Here is an 11,644-nt window from a genome sequence, read left to right as displayed (position 1 = left end):
CTGGTAGAAATCCCCCATCTAAGTTGAGTTGGTAGACACTTCCAATCTCTCCGATTCCCCAAATACCAGGAACAAGACCATCTTCCACCAAGCACCCTCCACATCCCCATCTTGCACCTTGGCTTGGCATGACAGCTAAAACTGGGGGAAAGAAAGCCACGTTGAAACTCAGCCTGCACATGGAGCACTTCCAGGTTGTCCAAAATCAACGACTCCAAGGTAAGATCAGATAGAGAAGTTTGATGAGGTTACATCCGTTTCAAACCCTGGATTCCAGTATTTAACACTATCACCTGTTTTAAGGAGGGAAAGCTTTAATGTGCAGGGGGTACAGAAAGAACTGGGCTTCTGCTCAGCATCTGGGTACTGGGATGGGGTTGCTGAGGAAAGCTCTGGAAACTTTTTTCCTCTAACCCTACAGGGAGAAGCCCTTACCTGCTGATTACTAAATACGGGTTACTAATGATTTACAGCTGTGCTAAAGTAGGGACCCGTGTTAATTATATGCCAGGGAGGGAGATATTTGGGATTGATGCCTCTCTTTGTAGACATTGAGCCCAAGTAGGCTGCATCAACAGAACAGAAACCGAAGGAAACACGTGTTTTCTTCCTTTGCTGGAAAGCTTGCCCAGCTAAAACCCTACATGCTCCATGAAGCCCCTCACTGACAGGTGACTTCTGGTTCCTGTACTCCGAAAGCATCTGTTGTCCTTCTTCCCTTGTTTCACCCTTAGTATAGGCTCATTCATTCATTCACTCATTCATTCACCAAACCCTCATTAAGTCACGCTGTGGATTTGGTGTAGGGTTGAAGTGGAGGACACCTCAGAGAACTTCTTTTAGTAGATAAGAAAACTGAGACCCTGGAGATGGGGTTTCGGGTAGGGAATGACTTGCCCAAGGTCACATCCTGACTTGGTGGGGCCTCTGTACCTCCCACAGCTCTCCAGAAAAACAGGCCCATGGATGGTTTCATCTCCTCAGCCTCGGCTCTGCTCTTTCAGAACCTGTCAGCACTCACTGCGATCACACCCACCCAGCTGACATTCCCAGATCAGTGCATCCCAACCCTCCTTGCATGTGAGAGTCACTTGGGAGCTTTCAAAAATGCTGATGCCTGGGTTCCACCCCAGGGATTCTGATGTAATTGGCATGGGATATGGCCTGGGCATCAGATTTTTAAAATGCCGCTTCCCCTAGGTGATTTTAATCTGCAGCCAAGGTTGAGAACCATTATTTTAGAGCACTGCCTCTTAAACTTCAGTGGGCATACATATCTCCTGGGGATCTTGCTGAAATGCTGATTAGTAGGTCTGGGCTGAGGCTTGAGATTTTGCATTTTGCAGTTTGCATTTCTCACAAGCTCCACAATGATACAGATGTTACTGGTGCAAGGACCGCACTCTGTTTCAAGGGCTCTGGAGCAGGGGTTCCCTACCTGAGAGCAATTGACATTTTAGGTTAGAAAATTCTTTGTTGTGGGGGGCTTTCCTAGGTGTGGTAGGCTGTTGGGCAGCCTCCCTGACCTCTACCATTGGATGCCACTTCCCCAGTTGTGACGCTCAAAATGTCTCCAGACATTGTGAAATACCCCCGGGGGGTGAGGGGCACCATCGCCCCCAGTTGAAGACCACTGAGTAGGGGACAGATGTTAAAGCTCAGCATCTTTGAGTCCTCCATCTCCTGATCTGAAGTCCTTTCACCATACCACACTGTCCTGTTGGCTCTTTTTTTCCAATTATCTTGTAAACAGATGACAGTAAAAATGGCATCTCATTCATTAGTCAGTCAGCGATTGAACAAATACTTAGTGAGTGCCAAGCAATATGCTAAGCCTAGAGGTGATGTCAAGAGAAGCTGAACACTGGGCATGGGCCATCAACTTTCATCCTGTCCACAATCCATGAAGGAAGGTCCTTAGATTTGCCCTATATTATGGATAAGGAAACTTGGGTCAGAGAAATTAAGTAACTTGTCCAAAGTCAGGCAGCTTGCAAATTAGAGAAACAAAATACAAAGGTTAATGGGATAGAGATCCTGTCCTGGTGCCATGTCCCTGCCTCTGTCTTCACATGGTAAGTATGAGGCTGGGAGCACTCACGGAGAGCCGTGGGGTTCGGAGCAGAAGGGAGGAAGGAAGAAGCCCGGGAGGTGATAATCGAGCTGAGTCTTGAAGGATGAGGGGAATTTCACAATCTGCCCCTCACCCCCCACCCCCACCAGACTGTGAGCTTCTGAAGGGCAGGGACAGTCTCATTTATTTTTTTCTTTCCTCAATATTTGGTGAATAAACAGGCAGGTGGACAATAGTGACATCCCAGGCCAAGAGCATGGCATGAACAAAAGCGTGGCGGTGTGTAAGTGAGTGTTCAGGGGGCTGGAAGGAGAGCAGATGGGGCAGCGTGATGGGCAGGTCCAGTCGTTCCAATCCCTGCACAGTACAGGGAGCTCCCCACTTGCTATGCTTTGAGGGAGGGTCATGGGGTCATGGGAAGCACCAGGGAAGTGTCTCCCAGCCCGCTGTGCAGGAGTCCCTAACTCAAAACAGGATGAGTTTCTGATGAGTGCAGGGAAGTAAATTAAAAAACAAAACATGTGCTTCAGTTAAAATGTGAAGAAGGTATAGTGTGCATTTTTTAAAAATTTCCACATTCCTAATTGATGGATCCAAGTCTTGATGATCAAGAGCTGCTAAAATCACAAAATGAGAGAAAACCCAACATCCTGTTGCTTCCCGATAGAAGGACCCATAACCACCCATAAATCTGTAATCCAATGACCACTTAATACGCACTGAAGGACAGAAGCCCATGTCAAACTGCACCACAGGGATGCAGTCAGCCAGGTCTAGACTGTGCGAAACTCCATGGACAATTGACTTGGTTTCTTAAACAGATGAATTTCCAAGGGGAAGAAAAGAGACAGAGAGAATGCCTACCTGTTAAAAGAAAAAAAAAAACATTTTGCCTATTTGCAATGTCAATACCTTATTCGGATTGTAATTTAAACAAACAGCTGTAAAAACGATGATCAATAGAAATTTGAACACAGGATATTTGATGATGTTAAGAAATTATTCTTAAGTTTTAGGTCTGACAATGGTTTTGAGGTTAATTTAAAAAAAAAGAGTTCTTACGTTTTAGAATTACATACTAAAATATAGATGGAATGTATTGGAATAAACTTTTTGTATAGTCGCAAAATCGTGCATCCATCACCATTACCAATTTAGAGCATTTTCATTACTCCCCAAAGAAGCCCCCTTTCCCTAAGCCATCATCCCCAGTTGTCCTCCCCCTGCAGCCCCTGGCAACCACTAATCTACTCTCTGTCTCTATGGATTTGCCTATGCTGGACATTTCATATAAATTGAATCATATAATATATGGTCTTTTGTGGCTGGCTTCTTTCATTTATTATAATGTTTTCAAGGTTTATCCATACTATAGCATGTATCAGAATTTTATTCCTTTTTATGGCCAAATAATATTCTGTTGGATGGATAGAACACATTGTATTTATTCATTCATCGGTTGACAAACGTGTGTGTTGATTCCACTCTTTGACTCTTAGGAACAATGCTGTCCTGAGCATCTATGTACAAGTTTTAGCGTAAAGATGTTTTCATTTATCCTGGATATATATCCAGGAGTGGCATTGCAGGATCATGTAGCAACTCTATGCCTAATCATTTGAGAAATTGCCAAACTGATTTCCAAAGCAGCTGCATCATTTTACATTCCTTACAACAGTATTCTATTTCTGTACATATTTGAAACTTCCATAATGAAAGTTAAATAGAAAAACAAATGAACCAAAAAAAACCACCCTCACAGCCAGTAAACCATCAATGCATCATCACCACACTGGAAAACTGTAACTTTTTCTGACATGCCTGTGTCACTTTTCCTGACATGGTCACTCTAGGATCAGATTATGACCCATTGTCACTTTTAATACCTTCTTGCTCATTAGATTTGGGGGCATATATTGCTCCCTTTCGTTTTGGGGACGCAGTCTCTGAAAAAAAGCCCAGATGATTAGAGTCAGTAAATGACCCAAACCAAGTTCCCAGAGGGAAAGGAATTAGAGGCAAAAGTCTCATCCTGCAATGCAGCTAAGTAAACCCCGGCATGATGACTGCCCCAACATAATTACATAAAATGAAGGCCACAAAGGAAATAATTGCTGTGGTAAGATGAGGGGAGGGAAGAGAGTCTTCAGAGACCCAAGGTTAAATACTGGGGCATAAAGAGATGTAAACAAGAGAAATCTTTCAGCACAACAATTTGGGGAGTAATGGCTCACAGAGTCACATTCTGCAGGTGTGCGGCAAGCGCTCAGCTGAGTTATTCCATTCCGGGTCCCATTTTCTCTTGTCAAGAGGTCTTTGACTGAAGACACAATTGTCTTCCAAAGAGAAGCTGAAATGTCATGTGAATGACTTGAGTGATAGGGTGTAGTATCTTGGATGCCCAAGAAAAAGCATTGCTAATGGATTCGTACATTAAATAACATGAAAAAGGAGAAGGGGAAAGGCTTCACTCACCCCACCCAGATAAACCCTACTTATGAGCATTTCTGGAAAACAAGGCTTTGGTAAAAAATAATCTTTTTTATGAAAAAGGACAGGAGGGTCCGTGGAAGTCCAGATGTCATACTTAGCCTGGGCTGAGCCCCCTCTCTGAGTTTCTTGAAACACTTAGCAGATATTTCTTCACAAATCTTGGGGCATCTAAGGTCCCAGCCCAACCTCCCAAAAGCAACATCTCTGACCCACATCTGGGCAGACGGGAATACTTGAGCAAAGCATCCTGGGAGTTTTCTCAACCTGCCAGGTTAAAATAGTCCAATCCTTTCTAAAAGTTTACAACGTTATAGAATACTCAACATTCTATAGCATTGTTATGTTCCTGAGAAGTAGAGAGGGCAGACAAACCCACCAGGTTACCTTACTAGCTCATGTCAAGTCAGGTAATTACACTCCTTGCCCTCACAGAACATGGAGTTCACTGGGGGAAAAAAAATAAATAATATCATTCAAGAATCCTATCTTTGGTATGTCTGGCTCTATGGGTGAAATATGACAGTGAGACCTGAGAATTTTATATTCTAATATTTTAGGTAACCATCACTAGGAGACCACACCTCAAGAGTTCTTTTTGAGATGATGACAACCTTTCCCTACAGGTTAGTTTTTTCTTGTTAGTGAATGTCAGCCGCAGTGAATTGGCGTGTGGCTTTTGGGGATTATATAGTCCATCCCTCTTTATACAAATGAGCCAACTGTAGACCAGGTTCCCAAGACCACACAGTTAGTTCTACTCCAGTGATTCCTATCCCAGTGAGGGGTTCCATTCACCAGCCATTCAGATATAAGAGCTAGAAACCAAGGAAACGCCCTTGAGATGCCCATCCAATATATCCCGAATCTATCACCCCGTTTCCTCTTCGTTTCCTCTGTCACCACCTTAAAGCAGGCTATCATTATCTCTTGCCTGAACTCCTAACTCTTCTCAAGTATCTACCCTTGCCCCTGGCCCCAGGAATTCTCAAAACTACAGCTAGAGTGTTCTTTTCACATCCTTTCCCCTCTTGATAACCTTTCAATGGCCCTAGAGATAAAAACCCCAATCCCGACATCTATAAAGACCTGCATGGCTCATCTTGAATCACTCCCCACCCCCTTGTTCAAGCCACACTGAACTTTTTCATTCCCCATATACAGCATGTTCCTTCCTTTCCAGGGCTTTCATGAATGCTGTTTCCTGTCTCTGGAATGCTCTTGATGAAACTTTTAGGTTTTGACTTTTGTCCTTTCTGAGGGAAGCCTCCTCTGACCCCTGGCACTGGGTGAGTGAGGCTCCTATACTTCATGATTTCGTGGAAATTCCTTCTTTCCTATAGAACGTTTATCCCAGTTTATAATCACATGCTCATTAATGGGATGAGTTGAAGATGGTCTATTTTCCCAGATGACAAGGATGATGCCTGTTCATTTCCACTGTTATTTTCTCAGCGCCTGGCATAGTGCTGGATACCAGTGTATATTCTGCCATTGTGCACAGGTATAACCCAGACAGTTGTTAAAATACTGAAACGCTGCCACATCTATCATTAACTAACTACAGTTCCAAACTCCCAAATATCCCTATGATGCACTAGCCAGCCTTGCCCCTTCTGGGGACCTTCTGGACCATTCTGTAATCCAGTAATTAAAAGGATAATGCCTGGCTCAGCATGTAGGGAATGAGAGCTAAATATTATGAATATCATTCTAGCCTGAACATAGTAAGTACTTAATTATTATTTGAGTGAAAGTACAAAGGTAGAGCCAGTATTTCAATCCAGATCTCTCAACTCCCTGTTTATTATTCTTTCTACTGTGTCCTGTGGTTCCCTGTCCACACCCCGGGTTGAGGTAGTGTTTTCTCTTAGAGCTCTGGATGATGACATAATCAGACTCACACATGGGCCATTCTGGGCACCCCCAGCCCGACTTCCCGATTTCAAGAGCACTGCAGGAAGCACAGACACCCACCTGCCTATCTTGGCACTGAAATCCAAGCCTACAGTTGCCACCAGGAGCAGAGGCCTGCAGGTAAATGTGCCTCACTCCTGCCAAAACTCTCTAGGGAATCCCCATCCTACAGCACAAGTCATGCGTCCCCTGGAAGATCCCTTCTCCCTTTCAAAGTCTTGAGACCAACTAGATGCCAACTCTTTACTAGTCAGTCTTTCCTTTGCTGGAGCAAGGTGAAGGGAAATCCTTTCTCCCTCTAAAGAAGTTTTTCAGTGCTAATGGGTCCTTTAATTCTCAGGTCACCATTATCTGGGTGAGGCTCCCTAACTTCCTTAAAAAAAGTGGTCTTAAGAAAGCGGTGCCTTTTTTAGTTTGTGTTTCCCCAAAAACAAACCCTCAAGCAAGGATGTGGCTATAAGCAGTTATTTGAGAGATGAACTGAGAAAGCACCATGGGGAGGAGGGCAGTGAAGACAGAGAAGGGAGGAAAAGCAACAGAAGGTGTGCTAATTAGCCGGCTACTTCTGTGGGCCCCTGGGGCTCAGTCCCATAATGTGGAACCTGCTTCTGAGCTGTCTGCTGGAGAGGCCAGGAAGCTGGGCTATTTATCCACCAGTTCCCATCCCTCATAAATTGAAGGCGCCCCTGGGGACACTACCCTCTGGCACTTTCAGCTTGCCCAGTGACCCTGCCAAGCACAGTCAGGCCACCTGGGCCCCAGAGACCCATGAAGCTGTTGGAGTGTTTTGGAACTGTCTACAGGTGGCCTCATGTGGGGCCCCAACAGCATCTGCTACAGTGTTTGATGCCTTAGAAGGGAACACTCTTGGAGACCACTAAGGAAACCTCACCTTGAGCCAAGCAGTAGGGTCAGAATAGCTAAGACTCCAGAATCCAAGTCTTGGCTTGAATCTCAGCTCCACCATTACTAGCTGGGCCACAAATTGAGCTACTTAATTTCTCTGAACCTCATTTTTATTCACCTGTAAAGATCGTAGCAATGACTGAATTTAGCGCTGTGTGTAAAGTAATTAGTATACGCCTGGCCCATAGGAAGTGCTGGACACATAACTGATGATAATTGCCGTAATAACTATTACAGTTTAGATTAAATAAATCATTCACTCATGGTCTTCTCAGAATCTAGGAGGCTCGCCAGACTGAGAATCCAAGAAGGAATTAATATTTATTCTCTTTAAAGGTTGAAGTAGGCAATTCTTGTTCACCCATTCATTCATTTTATTTGTTCATTCAACAAATATTTATTGGGAATGCATCTCAACTAACAAATATTTATTGAAGAAGGTATCTCAAAAAATTGCCTCATCAGCAAAAAGGCTTGCAGTAATTGCTGCAATAGTTCTTTTTCAAGTGCCTTCTAGCATTTACCTTCTTCCGATCTTCAACTGCAGGAAGACAGCTTTGTATAATGAATGTTCAGTATAATGAAAAAAACTGGTGTTTGAATATTGATTCTGCCCAGTTGCTAGCTACACAATTTTGAACAAGACGCTGAACCCCTTTGCACCTCTTCCTCTACAAAACTGGCATAGTAATACCCACTTTGGAGGACTGCTGCAAAACTTGAGTTGGTCTCCTGGTGTCAGACACATGATAGGAGCTCATTATTTGTCCCTTTCCATCATCTCTAGGATACAATTTGTACAAGAACTAAATGTTAAGGGTATTAAAAGTGTAAGAATTTCACTGTCTTCTGAGAGATGAGAACAACACAACAGGACAGAAATGAAGCTGAGCCCATCAGCAGCATGCCTATATTAGATGAAAGCATAAACCCTGCCATACTGTAAATTCCTTGAAACCTAAGACCATGTCTTATCTAGCTGATCATTCCCCCTTCACTAATGCAGTGCCTGCACATAGTAGGGGCTTTTTTGGACATTTGTTAATAAATGAAGTGAATCCAGCCTGCTATTTTAAACAGAATACAACATAAATACACTTCAAAGAAGACACCATGGACAAAACTGTTAGATCCTTGAGGACAAATAAGGTGGCATTTCTCAGGGCCCAGTGACTAGCCAAGTGAGCAGTTGGTTCAATAAATTCTGGCTAACTGGAATAAAACGTCTCCTAAGACCACACTATAAATACAAACCACAGGACTGGAAGGCCCTCTTTGGAAGAGAATACTTAGGAACATAATCATTTAAAATATGCATTTCGTCTAAAACGCACAAATAGAAGGGGGCACAAATGGCAGGCATGCTCCAGAGTCCTGCTGCTCTGTGGTCCTTGACTAGCAGAACTGGCACTACCTGGGAGCCTGTTCCAAAATGCAGAACCTCAGGCCCCCGCACCATATTTACTGAGTCTAAATATGCATCGTATGCGCCCCCCAAGTGATTTGCAAGTTGGAACCACGCTGGCACTGGTTTTCAAACTTGGCTGCACATTAGAATCATTTGCGGAGTTTTTAAAAATACTGATGCCTGAGTTTCACCCCCTGGGATGCTCAGTTAATTGGTCTGGAATGAACTTGGGCCAAGGGATTGTAAAAGCTCCCCAAGGGATTCTAACATGCAATCCAGGTTGAGAATTCTCTGGACCTCCATGGGGAAGCCAATGCAGGAAAAGGGGCCCCTTTTCTTTTTTTTTCCAAATGGAGAATTATTTCCCCTGAGAGCTTCCTGGTACCCCATGTCTGACCCTTCAAGGAAGACGTGAATATCATCTGGGGCCGGTCCCCCCCACCAGGCCTCTCTCTCCTGCGAGAAGAAAGAGTTAACCCACAAGCCAGCCTTCCTTTCGCCCCATTTACACGTAGCTTGTACATCTGGTTCAGTTCCTTGGAAATGTCTCCCCCCTTTTCATTGCCTCCCTCCCCTTAGAGACAGCTCTCCCCGTCTCTGCCCCGGGGACTGACCTTGGGGCCCGGCAGGATCTCCCCCCCAAAAAGGTCCCCACAGCCTCCTCCCAAGTCCAGACCTCCAGGTGGGGCTTTCAAGTGATTACATCAGCCACTGTCAAGCCGCCCATTCATCAGAAACTATCCAATCCTCCAAGGAATCTCGCTGGGACCAGCACAAGGTTCTGGCTAATTTTAAATGTAATTAAAAGATTTCCTTCATTCTTTCTTTCAAGGCATGCTCAATTTCTAGAGCTCCCCCTCCTTGGAATACAGTTACTCTGAGGTCTTCTTTTTCTATTTTCCAGATTTCCTCTCTCCTCCCCCCAACCTCCATGAGAATGCTTACAACAGATGCAAATCCTGTGCTTATGTGGCCTAGTTTATCAGCAGATAGGGGTTTTTTTTAACGTAGGAAGGTTTTCAGTGGATGTGGAAACCGTCATTTCCCCGAAACACTAATAATAATAATTTTTTTTAAATCCTTTTTTTTTTTTCCCTCTCTCCAGATTGCTTTTTATAACCCAGTCAGCATTTTCAGGGACATAATTAAAACATCAAACAGTTTTCCTGCTGGTTATGCTACAATTTGAATACTTGAGGCATCCTCTATTATTAGATATTAAAATGGACTTGAGTACTTATTTAAAAGATCCTCTTAAGTAACTATTCATTTGAGTTCGCTCTGTTTAATATAAAGACAAGCCCCATAATATAAAAATACCTGTTTCTAATAAAGGCCATAATTGGTAGCAGGAGGATATTTTTAAAATATATAAAATATGTATTTTGTTCACCATTTTTTCAAGCTTAATGCGACTAATTTCCCCATTCTACTTTTTCCCTAAGGAAAGATATAGAAAGAAAGGCTATTACCAATACAAGATGCTGAGTAGTTTGCTCTCCTTGCATGTAATTGCTATCAAGAAAGCTAGTAGCTGGGTAGTTTTGGTTTAAATGAGGGCATAGCCTAAAAAAGGATAAATTAACCTTCATAGGACAGTGAAGGATTGTTCTAGCCCAATGCATACCAGGTCCAGGCAGGAAAAGTTTCCCAGAAGGGAAAGCAAGTGAGATACAAAAGGCCTGCTAGATGGTAGGGGAAGGATGGCACCGATACATCCTGAAGGAAAGATGGGGCAGAAGTGGTGGAAACCGTGAATGTTTGTTGCTCTTGCTTTTCTAAGCATCTGTGGGCACTTTCTAGATAGAATTTTTCTGTTTTCACAAAGCCCCAGTAGGTTCTCAGAGAATGAAACAGATCGAGTCAATTCATTCAATACACTATCATTGCCAGCATATAACACGATAAAGCCCTACCTCACACCTAGGAGTAATGGTGGAGAGAATGTGTGACTGCATGTGACACTCTCAACCCTTGTCTTCCTGGGACTTACTGAGGAAAATGGGACTGGTGAGAAAATCTACACTCCTAGATGGTATGGGCCAAGTGTCTGCTGAATAGCAAAGACATTCAGAGCTCAGACCTGGAGTAAATTGCTTTGGGTCCAGGTGATGAGGGAAGGCTTCTCAGCAGAGGTGATCTTAAGTTGACCTTGAAGGACAGATAGGCTAGAGAAAGCATATCCTCTTAAACCCCAGAGGTAGCCTGCAACCCAGGGGTATGTTTGAACCCCTGGAATCAGTGTTATACCTTCTACCCTGCCTAAAGGAATTCAGTTGTTGCTTTCTTTCTAGGGTGGAGAAGAATGATCAGATTACATACAAACATTAACTGGGTATCTTTCTCCCTACAAGGCACCATTAGATGTTGCTGACAAATGACAAGAGACGAGGGAAGAGCATTAACATCTGCAGCTGGTGATCTATTTAATGATCAGGATGCAATCTACCCTGGCCAGTCAAATTTAACCACCCTAAGAAATATAGAGTAGGTACCAAATGAGTGCCACCCTCATGAATGCTGTGGGAGGGGAAGGTAGGACCAACCCCTTCCTTCAAGAATGTAGGCCTTGAACTCCACTGAAAAGCTTGCCCTAGGTAAAGAATTCTAACTGTGAAACACAGGGGAGGCAGGGAGGAGCAGAGAATGCATTCCTTGGCTGACATACAATGGGCGCTTGCAAGCCAGAGAGCAGATAGTTTCAAGAAGAAGTGAGAGATTTCCCAAGAGACCAGTTGTCTCTCCCTTTCCCTGCTTCCTCTATCCTTTCTGAGCATCTCCTAATCCCCAGAACCTTCTCCAGCTTGATGATGCTGGCCAGTCTTATTTGGGAAGGAACAAGGGCTGGG

General features: G+C 43.8%; 1 long non-coding RNA gene across 1 annotated transcript; it reads left to right on the top strand.

Moving 5' to 3' along the window:
* Positions 1-4,913: 4,913 nt before the first annotated feature.
* LOC143653241 (uncharacterized) lies at positions 4,914-5,853 on the top strand. Its single transcript, XR_013161187.1, has 3 exons — positions 4,914-4,974; positions 5,125-5,190; positions 5,748-5,853. It is a non-coding gene; the product is annotated as an uncharacterized LOC143653241 (long non-coding RNA).
* The last annotated feature ends 5,791 nt before the right edge of the window (positions 5,854-11,644 follow it).

This window comes from Tamandua tetradactyla, chromosome 13 (genome assembly GCF_023851605.1).
Source record: "Tamandua tetradactyla isolate mTamTet1 chromosome 13, mTamTet1.pri, whole genome shotgun sequence".
NCBI lineage: Eukaryota > Metazoa > Chordata > Mammalia > Pilosa > Myrmecophagidae > Tamandua > Tamandua tetradactyla.
The sequence above is the reverse complement of the archived record's forward strand: the minus strand, read 5'-3'. Positions and strand labels throughout refer to the sequence as shown.